The sequence below is a fragment of the Neopsephotus bourkii genome, unplaced genomic scaffold (assembly GCF_033783945.1).
Source record: "Neopsephotus bourkii isolate Nb327-2 ecotype Australia unplaced genomic scaffold, CSIRO-AGI_Nbou_v1 NB_923, whole genome shotgun sequence".
In the NCBI taxonomy this organism is placed as follows: Eukaryota; Metazoa; Chordata; class Aves; order Psittaciformes; family Psittacidae; genus Neopsephotus; species Neopsephotus bourkii.
Genome location: NW_026901417.1, coordinates 3,585,996 through 3,605,662, shown reverse-complemented (window position 1 = coordinate 3,605,662; position 19,667 = coordinate 3,585,996). Strand labels below are relative to the sequence as shown.

At 40.9% G+C, this 19,667-nt stretch overlaps 1 protein-coding gene across 10 annotated transcripts in view; it reads left to right on the top strand.

Annotated features, from left to right (window-relative positions):
- ATP2B2 (ATPase plasma membrane Ca2+ transporting 2) overlaps positions 1–19,667 on the top strand; it is a 308,443-nt gene that overhangs the window by 54,489 nt on the left and 234,287 nt on the right. For 2 of the 10 annotated variants that reach the window (XM_061357902.1, XM_061357897.1), the window contains exon 1: positions 10,910–11,229. The exons of 1 other annotated variant lie outside the window; for it this stretch is intronic. The gene's annotated coding sequence lies outside the window, so the exon portion shown is untranslated. Of the gene's footprint in view, positions 1–10,908; positions 11,230–12,192; positions 12,419–19,667 lie in introns of those variants that run through there. 7 more of the 10 variants (XM_061357900.1, XM_061357899.1, XM_061357894.1 and 4 more) reach the window with 5 other exon arrangements.

Sequence of the window (19,667 nt, the reverse complement as noted above, 5' to 3'; positions counted from 1 at the left end):
TCATGGGTCTTTCTCAGTACCAAGTAAATAGACACACAGCTGCAATGTGGGAACAGAATCATCAGCACTTGGTGTGTAAACACTAGAAAAAGTAACATTTTTGGTGCCTTAGTATCTGGCTCTTTGGGAATGAAAGGTAAATGTTGATGTTATTGATGGAATGGAGATGACTGCGGGTTTGTGTGTTTGTACTGTGGTGAGATTTTTTTTTTGTTTGGTTTGGGTTTAGCAATGTAATTGATTTTAACCTGTTAGAATGTATTGCTATAAAATATGAATAATTTCATTATCCATGCAGTTTAAGGCTGGTCTCTAGTTACATCAGTTAGTTCTGTAACTAGAAATTGTATTTGCTGAAAGGATTCCACAAGTGTTAATGCAAGCAGGTACTCTACCTTCCCCAGTGCATTGAGTTTCTTTCATCAGTTGGTTTAGAAATACCTCCTTTCACGCCCATGGAAATAATGTGCACTAAAGGAAATGAACTTACTCGGATTCTTAATGATGTGATAGCGTTCGTGTTTATTTCTGTGTAAGTATATGCAATTTATTTTTAGCTTAAAACTGTGAGAAAGTAAGTGATGTAAAATGAAGTTCTGTTTTCGGAAGTGTCAGAATGTTTTTGCAGTCTTGTGGGGAGGAAGAAGAGGCATCACAAAGATGCTTTCCCAATGATTTTAGCACAGAGATACAGGAAATGTTGGGGTTTTTTGAATGTCCTTAATGACAATGTTCATTCTCATACCTGTATGTTTGCTCTGAAAACTGTTCTGGACTATAATGGAGTGTTCTGTTTTCTGTTAGCATCAGTGGCAAGACTCCAGATGATGTTACTGAGAATGTGGCTACAAATCTGGGGTGAGATGGGTATTCTGGCCTTTCACATATACACTCATTTAGCTAGAAGATGGTCTTTCTGGCAACCAGGGGATCCCATTTTCTCCTAGGGCAGAATCCTTTGCACAACTAAGAATCCTGTACGTGCATTAGTTGAATAGGTTTAACTGTGGTCTTGTACAGTATTGTGTGAAGTTGCTGTGCATTTTTCCCAGTTAAGCCTGGGAATGCGCTGGCTCTTCACAACACATGAAATTGCTTTTGGGAGCTGAAGGCGCTGTTACTTGCTCTGCTGAGTGCGCTGAATGGAAGATGGATCAGGTTGCTGGAGAGTGACCTCTTGGGCAGCTCTAAACCAATTTTGAGCTCCTGAAGGCAGGTTGGGTGGAGTCAGATAAAACACAACAGCAAAAGAGAGCGAACACTTCAGGGGCACCGTGGGCTGCGCCGAGTGTGGTGTGTGATCCCTGGCTGAAGGGCACCCCAGGATTTTCATAAACCAGGGAAAATCAAAGGCCAACAGCTTATGTAAAATGTTTCTTTGAGAAATCATTGCTTCTTTCAAAGGATACTTGAGCTCAGCATTTTGGTGTTTCTTTAGAGAATTAATGACTTGAAAGCCAGTGCTAGTATTTATCATCTCGTGGTTGTCAGAAGCTTTGAGTCTTCTCACCCCAGTCACAGATATTCCAAAAATTCCATTATTTCGGAAGTGGAAAACATGGAATTCTGAATTATGCTTCTTCATATATTTTATTATTGTTGTTTCTGAGACAGAATTAATGAAACGGCAAGAAGGAAAAAAACCATCAGTGGGATTTAATTTAACAAATAATATGCTGAGGGTTCTCATCACTACTTTATCTAAATATAATGCTGTAAGCAGCTCGGTTGCTTGTGAATAAGATGATGTTTGGAAGCTACAGCAGCTCTCTGGAAACCTAATTTTCCTCTCCACAAATCGAAGTTAGGGGTATTAAATATAATTATTATGGAATGTCTGTGTTTAACTGTTTTATGGTATGCAAACACAGAACATTGAGATGCCTTCAGTGAACTAAGTTGAGGACACGATGCAGGACTGCAAAATTTATTTTTATCCTCAAGGTCAACTCACATCTTTGAACAGTGGCATCAGTGTTCAGGAAATATAGGTCTTAATACTAACCTTGAATGTAATTGTTTAGTTTCACTGTACACAATTTTATACATACACACAAGTAATGCATTGCTTATCTTCTTTTCCTTGAACATTTGAATATATAAGCTGTGTATTTTTAGAGACCGGAATGTCTGACTCAGACAGCAAAACAAGATATCTAACAAAGTTATGTAGTTCATCTTTGTAGGACAATGCTGTGTAAAAAAACCCAGACTATTTGTAGGCAGAAATTGGTAAGGAATCCTTCCAAATAATTTCTAAGAATTAATACTATTTCAAGTAGAATTTGAGTAGCAGCTACTTACCTGATGGTGATGGACACTTTCAAAACTGCGAAGCTGGAATGGTAGATGAGTGCTTAATGGTCTTAAATTATCAGACCAGAACAGCCTGTGCACAAACCATCTTGTAACATGTTAAAGAGAACACTGGTTTACAAGCGCTTCAGATATTTTCCCTCTTGTTCCCTTTTTTGGAGTGATTTAAATAAACTTTGCCCATTTATTTTCTTAACCTTCCAGTGAGGCTTTTGTATTTATTTGCTAGTCATTTTTAAAAATATTATTATTATTTAATCTTCACCCATTCTTTATATGTTTATGGAGATTTTATGTTAGGATGTTCACATTTGATCGGGTAAGGGCATATGCCATGGCACAAGTAGTGTGGTAGTCTGTGCCAGCCTCAGTTAGGCAGAGGCTGTTGGGATTTTATCACTATGATCTGCAGTTTTATCACTGGACATTAAGACATCCAACAGATCTAGTTGGTACAAAAGCCTTGCTAAGAGATCATGACCATGAAGTAGCTCTGGAAAAAGGTCATGGTGGTGGTAGTCATACATATGGGCAAGTTCTGGTTAAAGACCTTGAGTTCTAGTGAATTTGCTACTGGTCCTGGAACACTTCCCTGGGGTCCCTTTAACTCTGGGAAGGGGAGTTTGCCCACATTTGTGATGTGAGCTGACAACACAACAAGTAACCCACAAGGAATCACTATAATTTATTCCCCCTGCAAAATGCTGTCTCCTGTTCTTTGGGTTTAAAACTAGGTGTCCCTTCTCTCCTTTATTGGAAACATATTCTTAGTTTGTGAGTACTGTTGGCTTTTCGGAGTGATGAAAAGAGTGACAATTATGCCTCTAAGAAAAGGTAGCTAAAAATCTAGTAAAGAATTCATCCAAACTTCACAGTCTGTGGTCACTGGTAGGTTAAACCTGCCTGTGATCCACCATGACTCACCACAAGTAATAAAAGCATGTTGGGCTCTTTCTTGGTCTTTTGATCTTATATTGCCTGGTTACTACATCCTTGTGGGGCAAAGGAGATGCTGCCATGCATTGTTTGATCCTACATGCTTTTGTGATCAAACACAAGGATTTTTCTTTTTTTAACTCTTTCTGAAGGAATAGAACTTTCTTGCTGGTGAGGAATGTAGTTATCTGCAGCACAGGAATTTTGCTGGAGAAAGAGTAATTTAATAATGCATGATTTGAAGAATTATTTCAGTTATGGAAATACTAGGGGTACACACAAAAGAATTGCGTTTGGATGTGGGTTTTTTCTAGACTAGATATTGTGGGTGTTTTTTTCCCCCTCCAATAACATTTTCCTTCACAGGTAGATTTTTCCTGCACCAGATTGTCTCTTTTGTTCTAGAACAACATTGCTAGTTTGGCAAGCCCTTAAGCTCAGTTGCTTTTAGAAATACTGGCAGAATTGTCATTGTTTCATAGTCGTGAATCTGGGATTAAGAAATGGCTCATAGATCACGATGACATAGTTCAGTCCAGAATCCCAGCACAATGCCTAGCTGATCTTTATTTAAAAGTGTCTTTTTATTTCATATACTGTGTATGTTTGTTGCAGTAGGATTTGGGTCTAATATTTAGTTTAATACTAATGTGAATAAATATTTTTGTGCCAATTATAAGTTACATTTTTATGTAAATATTCATTATTCCAGTGCCTACACCAGTAATTCTTTAAACTTTGATAGGTAAAGCTCAGAAAAGAAATCTGTTTGCTAAAGAATTTGAGCACTTATTTCAAATCTATATGTAATTGTGAACACAAATTCAGAGTTCTCATAGTATTTTTATTAGTATTTTTATATATAAATGCCACAAACAGCCATCACGATAACTTCAGATTAGATTTGACTCTACAGTTGTTTAAACTCTTGGAATGGCTTTTGTGAGAGGTATTCCCAGATGTTCCAGTGGAAATGAAAGGACCAGTGTGTTGAGGTTAATAGTTCAGTTTGTTTTGGCTGACGTGCATCCAGTCTGTCAAATCCCTTCATGAAAGGGAAGGGCAGGACAGGTATAAAACATTTTGGCGTGTACCAACACATTTCAGCCAGTGCCAGTGAATCCCTTCCAAGCAGGGGAGCTGGTCTGTGTGTCCCTGAGGCAGGGAGGTGGTGGCTGCCAGCCCCATTCAGCACTGCCTGTGCTGTTCAGGAAGCCCCAGTGATGTCAGCCAACCCAACAGCAGAAGCATGTTCTAGAATGGGGGGTGACTTCTGAAGTTAATAGTGCTTTATGTGATGGGCAGTCTCCAGTTCCTTCTTGCCCTGGGAGGAACGTCAAGATCTGCATGTCTTTTAATTGGGCTTTGTGCCCCTGCAGCAAGGAGGCAGTGGTTGGGTTGGGATGTGAGGACAGCCCCCTGAAGGGTGGCTCTGTGGTCCCTGGATGGGGCTATCTGCATGTGCACTTCACTGTGCAGACTGATTACTGGCATTCGTGGAACAGGTCACATATACCTATGGCTTAACAAAGCTTAACAGGTCAGATTGCTTTATGCTATAAGCTTATACATAGACTTTTATCTTATTATATTGGAAAAAAAACCCCCAAGCCCTCAACAAATAGAAGTAATTCCCTCAAGGTGATTATTTTCTAGGAAATATGTATCCTACTTGTACTACTTGCTGAGCTATCAGAAGTCCTTATTAAATAGTTTGTTAAAAGTTCATTTTCCCTTTTTTAAATGTTGAGAGTGATTGGACCTTGTCCCACTGTTATTTCCCTTTATGATGTTAATCATTTGCTTTTACTAGGGCAATATATTAAATAATGCTAGTACAGGCTTCAATTCTTAGCTATTTGATATAATCTTAAAAAAGGCTACACCAGTACCTACCATGTCAGTCTCATGAGATTTACAGTAAGAATATCAAGGTATTATGAAAATTAATATATTGAAAAATGAAAGCTTTAATAATGTATTAAAAGGGGGATACATTTTCTTATTAGTATTGTTAACAGGCCATATTTGTATTTGAATTGTCTGCTATTGTTTATTACTGTCTAATCTGTCTGAAATATGACTATAACAGTTGATCAATTTAAATATCTGCTATTGTTTATTGCTGTCTAATCTGTCTGAAATATGACTATAACAGTTGATCAATTTAAATAGACTAATGGTTCTTTTCTAAGGTGCTGTCTAAGGTCATGCTGTGACCTAGCTATGTAAAGGTGGTACTTGGAGATTCATATCCATATTGTAGTCATGTGCACTTTTATAGTGAAGGATGCTCCTTCTAATGCATCCTGGCTTTGCTTATATTTTTCCAGTTGAAGATAAGTGGTTTTCTGTACAGAGAGTTAGTCAGTAAGAAGGAAAAACAACCTCTCTGAAACTGTAGTGTTTTGCATCAGTGATATCAGGAGAAGGTACTGAATCAAAATTCTTCCTCTAAACATCTCAGGTTTTTTTCTGGGAGAATGGTTTTGGTGGGGTAGTGAGATGGGTCTATGTAACCCATCTCTGTATACAAAGTTTCAACCCTGTTTCCAACCATCCCTGAAAGTTAGGTTGTTTGAAATCTATAGTCTGATGCAATATAATGTGATCCTTTTTAATTGTAAAACCCTATAATTTGAATTTAAATGTCAGATTTCTACCAGTGCTTCTCAAGGACACATAATCTCCATTAGGACCAAAAAAGTGGTGATAGGAGACCAAAGAGGAAGTGTAACTGTCCTTTCCAGAACACAGAGAAGGGAACTTACATGGTGGAAAGCCACAAATGATTTGTGAGTCCACCTGCTATTACCAGTAGTTCATGTTAAGTAAACAGGTTAATGCTGGAAGACAGTTGGCACAAGTCCTGTTCAAAGACTGGCACATTTATGGGGTTTAAATCCATACTAAATGAAAGGGTTGCTCCTAAACATATTGACTGTCCTGTTCTTCAGTTCCTAAAAGATGCAGCACTTGCTGATTATTCTTTAAAAAGGCCAGTTTGTTGGTTAAGATTTGTTTTTAGTGTCAAAAATTTGCTTCTCTCATATACATGTGTTATGGAAGATTGTCTTTAAACTAAAAAGAAGGTGGAATGCTCATACAATACTTGTTTCCTGTTCTTGGGAACATCTTAGATTGTTGAGATCATGAAGAAGCTGATTTCATCTGTGGATTTAGGTTCAGCTGTGTCAGATGTTGCAGATGCTTCCTGGCAAATACAGATCACTTTGGAGCAGACGGTTACAAGGCTTCTCTCTCATTGCTGTGGTGAGGCAATGGCAGGGAGGCAGGTTTACTTAAACTTCATTGGGAAGCTCAGGCTTGTTAATGCAGCTTCCAGTTGGCTCTGCTTTCCTCAGGTTTTGTTCTTCTTGAAGGAACCTGATGACCTTTCTTCCTGCTTGGGTAATCCTGAGAGTCTGGGTTTGTTTTCTGAGCACTACTGCTGTGGCAGGGAGAGGGGCAGCGATGCCAGCCCCACCTTGTAGACATCTGCTTGTTTGGAGCATGGCTGGTAGGGAATGGGAGAAGAAAGAACTGTGTATTCATAGGTGGCAATGACTGAAGGATGGGAGGTAACTGCAGTGCTGGCTGGTAGGTTTCCTTTCAGATGTAGAGGAAACTGTGATCCTGATCTAGGACATAAGCTGACAGGGGCTGCAATAATTTGTCAGTCAGAATAAGAAGTGGTTTGTACAGTGAAATAGATGTGGTAGATGCAATAGAACAGTTCAAGGCAACTCTGAGCTTATGAGTTTTACATGCATGCTGTTTATCTCCTAACCTCAGTACTTCACTGAGTAGACTCAGGTTTGTCAAACTTTTCCCTCAAAAGCAGGAAAGAGTTAACCAGTCAGGCAACTTATAACTGCTGTAATTTAAACTAGTGAATATACTTATTTTATAGTTAGGGAAATTGAAGCACAGTGGGATCAAGTGACCTACTAACATCTCCTAGTCAAGAAACAGCAGGGCAAGTCCTTGAATTTGAGTGTTCTGAGGTCCCTCTCCTCTAGTTCTTTTATTAGGTCATGTTGCTTCCCAGGATAACAACATGTTTGCGCAGTTTGGAAATGCAAGCTGTTTCTTTGCAGAAATATTACTGCAGAATGTTACAAAACTGGAGAAACACTGAGCCTGAAAACAGCTTTAATTCTTGTTTTTAAAATGTAGCAAATGAGATTTAAAAATATGAAAGGCTGCCAGTCTGCTGCTCTAGTTTAAGTATCTGGGTTGTCATTAGGAAAATATTAGAAATGAGCTGGTGATTTCCAGCACTGTTCCTGTGATAGGACAGCCTCGCTGAAAAGGAGGTCTTGGTCCCCAGGATCCTGAGAGAGGAATTAAAATGATGTTTCTGCATTTCCTGTCACTAATGATCTCAAAAAGACCTTGAAATGTGCTTCTGAAGTCTGTCAGCCCAGCACATATGGAATGAAATTTTTCTCCAAAGAAACGATGTGGACTTGTTTGCCTCTGAGTATCCTGAGTTGTTGGTTGAAGTTTTACTGGTTAGGCTATTTTTCAAGTTGCATTTCAAGCTCAACAGCCGAAGTCTCATTCCTTTCTCATCCCAGAAGCATTGCTGTGTTTTTTAAACCTAGTCCCAAGAACTATCTTTCTATTTGCCTTTCCATTTTTCTGCTTCATTTCCACTCCTTGTCCCCAAGTTTAGGTGTTAAATTGTTCTTCTGTCAGAGCTAAATAATATGCCACTGGGTGCTTTAATAGGCATAAAGATGCCTTGACAGATCTTCATTTCCGGAGAGGTACTGTTCAGATGTCCTGTTGTCCTGCAATGCTTTGCTATTAAGTTTGATGATGGAATATCTAGACAAAGCACCAGCTGACACTGCAGCCATTTTGAGTTGCACATGCTGGAAACCAACCAAATTGGTGTTGCTTTTTTCACAGTTGTGTTTAAAAAGGTAAAAAAAAACCTTCCACAGCCCTTAACATTCTGAGGTCAGAATATTAGTATTGGTGTTGTGTGATAGATATAGCCCATTTCTGGGGGTGGAATTGCCATTTTAGCTTCGATTGTAGGATACCAGTGTATCTGCCTGCTATGTACAGCAGGTATTCCTTGTGCTCAGTGGATTTGTAACTCAGAGGGTAGCAAGCAAGTCCCAAGCACTGCAAAGCTGGAACCTCCTCCTTGCTGCAGAAACCAGATGACTTCCTGCCTTGACTGGCAGGAGGGCTTGTGTGCAGCAGGAAAGTTTGTACTCAGTAGCTTTAAGTAAGTACAAATAGAATGGAAGTCTTCGTTGATAGCTTCTTTATTCCAGCCCAGTGCAAGCTCCCTGTGGGGTGGATGCTGCCATGACACAGTAGTTCAGCTCTTCAGCGAGTGCATCTCCTGGGCTCAGCACTGGTGGTAGGCCTCTCGCTGCCCAGGTGGCAGCAGGACAACAGCCTAGTGCTTGAAGTACAACCAACATTAGTGGTCAAATACATGCAGCAGAGTGGACAGGCTCCAAACTGATAAGCCTGGTAAGAAGGTTAATAGCATGTTCATCACCTTACGTGGCATGGTACATTTGAGGCCCTACCATAAATGAGCATAGGTAATATTCATGTGAGAAATTGTTCAGTTGGGCTGGGGAGATAATATGTTCAAACTATTTTTCCTTTTGAACATTTTTTTAGTTATTATTTTTCTCCTCTTGCTCCCTTGCCTATTCTGCTAATCAAATATAAGAATTAGAGTATCTCCTGATTAAGTATAATGTAGGCATTATGGTTCCCTACCAAGGCTGAAGTTTCTGTGGTATGCCACACAATCTTTTGAGAGCAGCAGTCCTCAAACTGGCAATCGTCAAATGTATGGAACCAGTTTTTATACAGCATTTAATTTCTTTAAACTGTTCCTCTCGTAATCCAGGAAAGACAGGTTAAAAAAGTCTTCTGTAATGTATTTTGGTACTTTGTTAATCAGTGTTTTATTGGGTTTTTTAATTACATTTAAAATTAGTAGCCAAATAATTGCAGATTATCTTAGTATTTTCCTGCTTTTCTGATAGAGCAGTAAAGGTCACCAACACTTAGGGGTCTTGGACCTAAGCACAACACATCTTAGTAGTGGGAGTTTGTTCCATTCCTGGTTTTGTTCAGTGCTGGAGTTGAGTTTGGAGCCTGCACTCCACACTCCTTACAGCTCCACTTTTACTAAAGACTTGCTGAGAAAAGAGAACATGCCTCTCTGCTTAATATAACACAGAGTCACTGTATATAGTGTCCTGGCACGTGTATAATTGTCTGTGGCTTTCTAATGATAAAGGCAGTTTCAGGTGAGAAAAATCTGTATCAATCTTGGTCCCGATTTGCATTTTATTTCATTAAAGGAATGGATTATCACAGATGAAACTCCAGATCGATGGTCCTGGCACTCACTCACTCTCTTTTTTTTCCTTTTTTTTTTTCCTTTTCTTTTTTTTTTTTTTTTTAAATCGCTTCCATTTTGGTGCAGTGCAGTGCTTTTGGTTTAACTGGCTGAATTGATATTCTGAGCAGCAAGTAAGGCAGGATGACAGAGCACCAGCACAGCTACTCCCATCAGTGCTCCAGGAGGGACGGTCTGTGCAACTGCCCACCCTGCCTGAGACAGAGCGCAGTCACGAACCACTGCTGTCCTGGGCTGCCACAGGAAAGATTCCAACTTTGATGTGCACTGCTTTATACCTACTTCAGGAAAAAACTGATGTTTTTCTGTGTCTAGTCACTGTTGGGATTGCACGGTTAGAGGTACAGAATCTGAAGTTGCAGTCTAAACATGGTACATGTACTGACCCCGATTAAATGTGAAAAAAACCCAACTCACACAGAAAATGTGATGCTTTTTAAAGGACTGATGTCTCTGTCTTATTTTTAGTACTTGGATTTTTTTTTTTTTCTTTCCCATGGCATTCCATCAAAAAAGTCACATTTCAGAATCCTGCATAGACTAATAAAACAAAATAACAGGTAGATTTCTTTAAAGATGTATTACACACTAGATGGTGAGAAGCTCTAAATAAAACACAGATTCCTCAGAGCATTAGGCTGTCATCATGAGGCAGAGTGCTGTATTTTGTATGTTTAAAAAGGAAAGGGAAGGACAGAGAGCTCCTCTGGCAGCACATATGGGATTACAGCGTGTACTAATAGGACCAGATCAGATTAAACAGGAGGATATTTTGTGTGCTTCTCCTGCGTGGGTTTTTGATTGTGGAAGGCATGAGAGAGACACAGGTACCACAAGCCCGTCACAGCCCTGCAAGCAGGTTTTGGTATTCCCATAGAATCAGCATTGTTCTTGTATAAACAGGGAGATCGGGCTGCCTCTTAGCAAAGAAGGCTGTGAAGGGATTGCAGGAGAGCCGTGTGGGGTGGTTGCTGTCCGGGGTCTCAGTAGGGAACAAAGCTGGGGGAGTGCTGGGCTGCGCGCAGTGGGTTTGCTGCTTCCCTCCGTCCCCTCGCCCCTTCCGTACACAGCGTTTCCTCCCCCCTCCCCTGACCCCCCCTTCTGAAATGATGGCGATAAGACTTGACAGCCCTTGTCCTTGAAGGTTTCTCCCGTTTCTGAGTAAGTGGCATATTCCTGGTAGCTTGCCATCTTCCGTTTTTGTCATTATCCCAAGGGAAGTATTAAAATCACAAACAACAACATGGTGGTTCAGTCCATTTTCCTTGCAGAGAAACATTTCCTTTCCCTGCCTATGTCTGCCGTTCGGTTCCCCGCGCTGGCAGCCGCGCAGTGCGGGCAGTAGGCACCCTCCCGCGCGATGGGATGAGACGCGATGGGATGCGGGGCGCGCCGTGGCCTGGCGGAGCCCTGTGGCTCCCTCCCCACCTGCCCGCCGGGTGGTACAGTCTGCAGAGGGACTCCTGTAATGTACCGCAGCTCGCCCAGCCCGCGCAGATGCCGAACCGCGATTACTCCGCTGTGTAATTGAAATCCGTTCGGATTTGTGATGATATCTTAGCCAAGTAAGTAGCGACATCCACAGCATGAGAATAATAATGATGATGATGATAATAATAATAAAAATAATCTTTCCCCTTTCCGTTCTGAGCTTGTTTATTTGACAATTTGCTTCTCGTGGAGGCGCAGGCTGATGAGAAAATGGTGTGGAGACTGGGTCTGAGTGATGCCTTAGGTTTTGATTCGTGCCCTGTGAATCTCTGGAAAGGTAATGCTGTGACTTCTGTAGATTATTCTTTAAGGTCAAACAAAAACTGCTTTGCTAAAAGGCACTTTTGCATCAGGAGTCATTCACTGAGCTTTTGTAGGCTGAGAATTCTGTATGATCTTCTTGTTGTTTAAGCATATGGGCTTGATTTTGATCAAATCTGTTATTTAGTGAGGAAGAAAACACGTGGATGCAATTTTGCTTTTATCATTGCTGGTAAGGGTCAGATGTGCCTTTTTCTTTCAGAAGTGAAGTGCAGATAAGACACTAAAATGGGAGCAGTACGGCTTGACTTCTTTCCCCCCCCTAACTTTAACTAATGGTCTCTTGTGATAGGAAAAGACATTTCTTGTTAGGAAATATGTAATCCTGAGCTGGGTGTATTTATAGAGCTGCTTATAGTTTTCCAATATGTATGTTTGAAAGTAGAGGGCACACAGATTAAAAAAAAAACCCAATGTTGCCTTTGTGTTGCAGTGGATTAGAAAATGCAGTTGAAGGAACTGGGGATTTTATGTAATTTCTTTTAAGCATGCATGATGTATCCTGCGGTAAGGTGGGGAAAGGCTCTTGGTGGTGTATGGTGCAATAATTAAAAATTCTGACAGCTTTACATGTCATTATTATTTATTTATTAATTCTAAAAAGAAGAATCCGCTCCCAATCCCTGGCTGCTGCATGAGGAAGCTTTTGGCTGTTGATGAAACATAGAACGCTGTAACAGAAAGCATAAGATGACAGGAGTCATTTCCTCTTATGTAAAGGGAGATGCTGTGCGCCTGATCCCTGCCTGCGGCGCTGGCAGCTCGTTGCCCAGTGCTCCCGGTGCCGGGCGAGCTTTGCCCCATCCCGGATCCACCGGGGTCCTGCCCGCCTGGGGCAGGTGCTCGGCGCGGCGCGTCCTTGCTGAGGGCTGGGGTCAGTCCCGGAGCACTTCCGCAGCGGAAGCAGATGCTTAGCCCCGTGCTACCCACACCTTCTGGAAGGTAAGGATGGAAGTTGCTGAAAGGGAATGTGGATTCGTTCATGATAAACCTGATCGTCCTCCCATTCCCATGCAGCCAAAGAGCTGCATGCTTTTTAGGACTTCTGAGCATTTGACCTCCTGATTCCATTCTGTTAAGGACTCTGTCAAAAGGATTGCAGAGCTATTACACAAATTAGGATGTTTGAAAGATGGCTGGCATTCTTCAGATGGAAAAATTGCACTTTTATTGCTGGGATTTGTGGTTAATGTGAGATACATACAGTATGAAATTGATAATGGGGGCTTTTGTTAGTCTTTCCTTAGTAAAAGGAGATTACAGATCTACTTCACAGTCTATGTTGGGTATATTTTGAGATGCATTCCTGATTAGCATTTAATTTGTGAGAGGTCGTCCATATGCATGACTGGCTCTTGTACCTTGCTCCGAGATCACTGGCTCAGGTATCCAGCAGGTCTGTGATGACTTACAGCTTTCACTTTACCTTTCTCTCATTTTGATCAAAATTGCTACCTGCGAAGGAGTGTTTTATATTTTCCCTGTAGTGCTGGTAAAATGAACAAGTTTGTGAATAAAGCAGTAAAATAAGACTTGGATATGATAACTTGTGCATAATAATGCTGCATGAATATTTTTATCCTTTCTCTGTGTGTGCGTATGCCCCCCTTTTCATCCTTTTCCTTTATCTTCATTTCTGTGGAGATTGACCCACATCAGTGGTAAATGTATTTTCACAGGAAAGATGGGTTGGTTTTTTTTCTGTTGCAAATGCTCTTTCTCATTCTTTCTGCATACATAAAAAGGTTTCATGCATGTATGTTCAAAGAGCTTGCTAAAGTTGCATGCTTCTCAGTGGGATTGCAGGTTACAGAAGACATGGTGCTGATGACCCAGGTATCATGCTGTGCTTTTAAGAGCTTCCATAAAGTGACTTTTCTGAGTGCTGTTTTCTTTTAAATGTCATATTTTGTATCAAGGAAACTGTTTTCAAGGATGATGTTTTCCCCCTTTCGCCTTCCCCATCGTTTAAAATACGGTGTCTCTTTTGCAGTGCTGTTGGATTTGGGATGCAATCATTTTTTCTTAATCCTACTAAAAGAAAATAGATTCTAGTCTGAATACTGACAATAGGCGCATACATTCTGCTGGTGTAAGAACGTGACAAGTATTTTCACTTTTTCATTCTCATCCTGCAGTTCACATTGTCAGATGTCAGTGGCGTATGTAGTAATCCCTTGTTATGTTTTAAAATACATATAGATGTCGTGACCTTGTGACTATATCGCTCTCTCACTGAAACCTTATTCTACTGCAGTAGGGCTCCAGCAGCCCATAGTTCTGTAAATTGTCCCCTCTCCCCGCTTCCCTTTTAAGATATGTAAATACTTTTACAGGTTGGACTTAAAATAATGTTCTGAAGGGAAGAAAGCGGTTTTGTGTTTGATTCACCTGACTGTGGAACCCTGCAGAGAACAAGCTTGCCTTTTGCCAGGTTCTTCATCATATTTTCAAGGAGACACAAAGAAGGGTATTACAATTCACTGGAATTTAGCAAGTATTTATTGTGCCTTTCTGGCTGATGGCTGAAAGCAAACGAAAATTAATTACATCCCTATTATACGTTATCAGATCAGCTGCAACCCCCCCCATCCCCCCAAGATTTAAAATGACACATTTCTGAATAATTTTAATACGTCAGTTGTAAAAGAGGTTTAAAGAAAAAAAAGCAAAGGATGATTATGACTGAACCATCTGCTCCTAGAGAGGTGTTTTTGTTTAATTCGTCTCCAAAAACGTGTTGCTGAAGGCAGGCTCTCTTGTGCTTTCATGAGGATTCCTTTCCTGTGAGGCAGGAAGGGAGCAGTGAATGCCCTGTGGATGGAGGCTCCCTCTCTGCATGGCTCAGCTGCAAATCCAGCACCAGGAATCTCAGTGACCAGGGTAGTTCTGTGCCTCTGCAGCACCTGCAGTCCAGGCGCTGGGCTTGCGATGAGGAAACCTGGGCTCGGAGTTAGCTTGCCAAGCTTTATGATGCACAGCAGGGAGGCTCAGCACCCTGAGACTATGAATTTATCCTTGGGTAACACCTGTGTGTCCATCATGCTAAGAGATAATATAGCCCTACTGGAACGGTTGCATAATATAACAGTATTTTTGCCTAGATAGGTTATAGTTTGTAAGTACACATGAATAAAGGATATATAAGGTTATATAGGCTGTATAGATATATAGGCTTTAACTTCATACATAAAGCAATGAAGATGATCAATAACATTTAATTTTAATCTTTAAAGTTTGTCCTGTTGTACAAAGCACAAGCATATGGTACAGTATAAAGAGCTGTGGATTTTTTTTTTGTTTAAAGTTTTGCTGGGTTTACGCATGTCTATGGGAAAAAGCATATTTTTAATGTTGTTCTTGATATATTATCTTGTTTTACATATTACACCTGGAGATTTGCAGTTGAAGAAAATGAGTCAATTTATAACAGAAGGATTGGGAATGAAGCATATTTTAAAATAGCCCAGTAACAGGAAAATATTTCTAAGAGACTGGCATTGCTGTAAAAATGCAGGACATGTTCCTTCATAACACTGCAGAAATATGAGGACTCAGAAGTGTGGGGTGCCTGCTTGAATATCAGACTTTGCAGAGTTGAGAAATGGTAACCCAAGTTACAAATTACTTCCCTTGTACCACATCTTAAACAAACAAGTTCGTCCTGCTCATAGTATGTTTTGCCTTGGTTCTGAAGTAGCCATTGTACAGTTAGAGCATACAAGGATTATGCATCATTCTATCAGACATCTTAGAAGCAATTCATGTGGAAACCTAGAACAGGACCAGCAGTAATAACTGATTTATTTGAAAGAGTTTATGCATTTTTAACCTATTGTTGCATTTCCACATGTGGTGAAGGTGAAATAGGGATAGAAGCTAGCTGATTTCAGTCATGGCATCACAGAACAGTTGGGACTGGGAGGTACCTCTGGAGATCATCCAGTCCAAGCCCTCCTGCCCAGAGAGCAGGTTGCTCAGAGCTGTGTCCAGTTGGGTTTTGTGTACCCAGAAGGGTGGAGACTCCACAGCCTCTCTGGGCACCCTGTGCCAGTGTTTGATCACCCTCACAGTTTTCTCAGCTTTAAATGGAATTTCTCATGTTTTAATTTGCTCTCACTGCCTTTTTGCCTTTCACCCAGCACCACTGAGAAAGGCCTGGCTCCATCTTCTTTAGACCTTCATATCAGGTGTTTATGTACATTGATGCCCCCTGAGACTTTTCCAGGCTGAACAGTCCCAGCCTTCACCATCTCCCTTTTGTATGTCAGGTACTTCAGTCCTTTTATCATCTTTGGCACCTTAACTGGTCTGGTTCTAGGAAGTCCATGTCTCTTTTCTACTGGGAGCCCAGCACCAGACACAGCACTCCAGAGGTCTCAGCAGTGTTGAGTGGAGAGAGAGGAAGGCTCACCTCCCTTGGCATGCTGTCAGTGCTCCATCTAATGCAGCCTTTGCAGTGAGGACATGCTGCTGGCTCACCTTGGGTCCACCAGGGCCTTTTCTGCAGAGCTGATTTCCAGCTGGCTGGCCCCAGCCTATCCTGCCTGGGGTTATTCCTCCCCAGGGGTACTTCCCTTTGCTGGACATCCTGAGGTTTCTGTTGGCCTGGATATCTTAACAGAGAAGAGTATGCAAGTTGCAATATTGAAGTCTAATATATTGTATCAGCATCCTAGGTGCAGTTTGCATATAAACTTAATGAGGATGAAAAAGGAAAATCAGTGATTTAGGTTTACTAAAAGCTTATTTTACATGTAAGAATGAAGACTCACAGCTGATGAAGTAATTTCAACTGATAATTTTGTTCACTACATTTCAAATAAAGTGAGTTAAAAATAAAGCTGTATGAAATGAATTAAAAATAAAAAGAGTTTTAGTCCACGCTGATTTGAGTTTTGCTGAATCTGTCACATAGGATGAGGAAACAGCACAGAGAAGTTGCTTATCTGTTAGATGTTGGTCAAAGAGAGGTTTTGATACAGTCATCTGTCCAGTTCACTGGCCTCCCCAGCTTCTGACCTCTGGAGATTAGTTTGGCATTTGAAGTAAATGACACTCCTCATATATACACTTCATCTGAGAAGATTTTTACTTAGACAAGAGCTGTCTTCAGGATGATAAGTTATCTTCTGTGCTCTTACTTGAATTGTGCTCCATAGTACAATTCAGTGCAAACTTTGTACTTCAGTTTAGGACAAGATACAGCATTTGAAATGTCTTTATGTATACCTCATCCAACATCTGATAAGACAGTTCCTACCTTGCTGAGACAGCAGTCAGTCTACCACAACTTTGAAGTAAAGCTGAAGTAAACTGCCCCTTGGGTTGATTTAACAGTTCTTTTAGGTGAAACTGAGTGTCTCTGCATACAACCATAGCACTATCAAAATGGGAATTTGGTACTGGCCTTTAAACGTAAGGCCAGATAGAGTCAATGTTAAACATTCTGGGAAAAGTGTAAGTAGAAATGCCTCTAATTTTTTCCACTAGCCAAGAGGCTAATTGAAGCTGATCCAGCATATGAAGTGTAGGCTCGTGCTGACCAGGAGTAAGAGCTTGTTGTCAGGGCCAGCATGCTCTGTCCAGAGGAGCCAAGCCAGCCAGTTGCTGCAGGTGATGCAGATGTCAGCCCACACTGGATTGGGATTCTGGGTTTTCTCAAGATCCAACAGGTTTATTTAAGATCCATAGCCTACTTAATTTCGCATGTAGGCTATCCTAGGCATCCCCTGGCATTTGTCTCTATGCATCTCAGAATGCCAGGGTCTCCCCTTACTCCCATGGTCTTTTGTTCAATCATCACTGCTTTTAGCCCAGACACCCTTCTTTTCACTAAGACGGCTTCTTTGAGGAGCACTTCTGTTCAGCCTCCTTTGCCCTCTGGACCTTGAGGGGCCTCAGTTTTCCGAATCTCAGTAGTCTGCACAGAATCATAATGCACGATCACCAACCAGCCTCTTTGGTGGCGCCTTGTGTCTCTTCATTAATTGGATATCCCACTGCTACTTTGTCTAGGTATTATAAAAACTTGCAACCAGTCCTTTCAGTTTGGAGGCAGCAAGAAGCAGGCCTAGGCGTGAGAATGGAACAGTCTTTGATGTATTTACACTCTCCCATCCATCTGTTTATCTGCTGCATTCAACATTTAAGCTGTTTCTCACCTCCAACAATGGCATGTTTCTCCCCTGGTAGGGATGGTGAGGACCTCCATTCCTGTTGCCTTGATTACCCTTAGGCCATTTCCTTTCAAGAGCAGACATTGCCATCCAGTCACTGCTGCAGTAGGTTTCTGTGCATTAGTGGACCTTGAGAAAAGAGTTATGTTTTACAGAAGGATGGTGGGTGTGTATTTTGGCATGTGCAGTATATACAGTTTGTTTTACGGGATGGATATGGTCACGCTCAGCATCTAACTAACCTTGACACAAACACTGGTGCTGATGAAGCATGATAAGAATCCGCTGCTACCCTTACGACTTGTCTTTCAGAATGGTACACGTTGTGTCACATAGGTAATTAGAAGAGAACAGTGTTCCCAGTAAACTGTTCCAGCCTCTTTGGTTGTGATTGCAAATGTCAGGAGGCAGCATTGATTTGTATCATTTGTAAGTCTGTTTAGGAAGAAACTGTTGTCCTGTCTGAGGACAAATACTGAGTTCTGTGTGCTTCTGACATTTCTTTTCCTTTGCTTAAATTCTAATGAAGATTTTGTGCATGTTGTTCTAAAAATACATTGAATACTGTTTGATATTAAGGGACCAATGAAATGCAATTGCAATTGAATAATGATTTTGTGTTGCTTTTCACGATGAAAGGAGATTGTCATCCTTCCTCCTATTTATGAATAGCTTAGCTAACCTGGGAAATTGGAAGAAGAATTGTGCACAGTTTCTTAGATGCAATGCAAATTGTTGTGGTACCCAGGGAGGGCATTTGCATTATAGTAGGACCAGTTGCCTCTGTAATGCAGTGGTGGTAAATTGCTGTGCACAGAGCTGCAGGATAAAATGGTAGTGCTGAATCAGCATTACTGAATAAGATGGCTGAAAATGCCATGAAAATAAACTGTTGCAGCAGGAGGATTACAGAATTGATAATATGCCTAATTTCCATGCATTATACTGTCCAGCATTCCATATAGGCTTGGGAGCAAACTCATACTTTTGTGGCATATTTCCTTTTGCTTCTCCCTAAGCATCCAGTGATGTTCTAATATTTCTGTTGCAGCATCAAGGACTCTGCTTCAGGGCACAGGGGGGTTGAGCTGATGTTTTATTACTAAGCATATGTGGAGAGCTGTTAGCCCCCAGGGCACTTGGTGTATGCACCATTGTTTGCTGAAACTTCTGTTAATTTGATTTTAAGTCTTGCTCTGGTTCGTCCAGAATAGAATTGCGTATTTTCTGTGTGTTCTGCGAAGTGCTTAAGTGTTAGAGGTAGGTATAGAATGTGGAGGGGTGAAATCCATTTGTATGTTTTGACTGTAATGTGAAGACAAAAGAGGTGACTGTATATTTTCTAGGAATATGTGGTATGAAAACTAGTGGCACGTAGATAGAGACCACTGGAGTCTGTCTCAAATGAAGTTCTTTCCATATGCAGGTAGGATCTGGAGGGCCAGCTGCTGCCTGTGCCTGCTGCCACACTTGACCTTGGGGAAGGCACAGTATGCTGATAAAGACAAAGTGTACTCAGGCTGTTAAAAAAGGTACTGTGCTGCAAAGATTGAATTGCTGTCTCTTTCTTTGGTTATCCTCTTTTGAATCTTAATGTAACAGCTCATTTTAAGAAATTATCTGTGCCATTCCTTACCTTGTTATGGATCATTCCCCTCTCCAAAGCAGTGTTTACAGGATAATAAAAAAAATAACCAGCAAGCTGAGAAAGGGACACAAAATCTGCAATGCAGAAATAGGATAATATATTTATCTGACTTCTCATGCAGAAAGATGATTAATATAGTACCAACTACAGGGTTTATAGCTGGATATATCATTAAGGTTCCCTGTAACTCTAATGTGAAAAGATGATAAATGAAGTGTCCTCTTCCCTGCCCTTGTCCTCCTTTTTCTAGTTTAGAAATACACTTGGAAGTTTTAATCTAAAAACATGATCCTGATACTAGAGCTGGGGATGGAAAGAAATGAAAGAGAAAATGGAAGACATCTGAAGTGGTTCTTCTTGAACC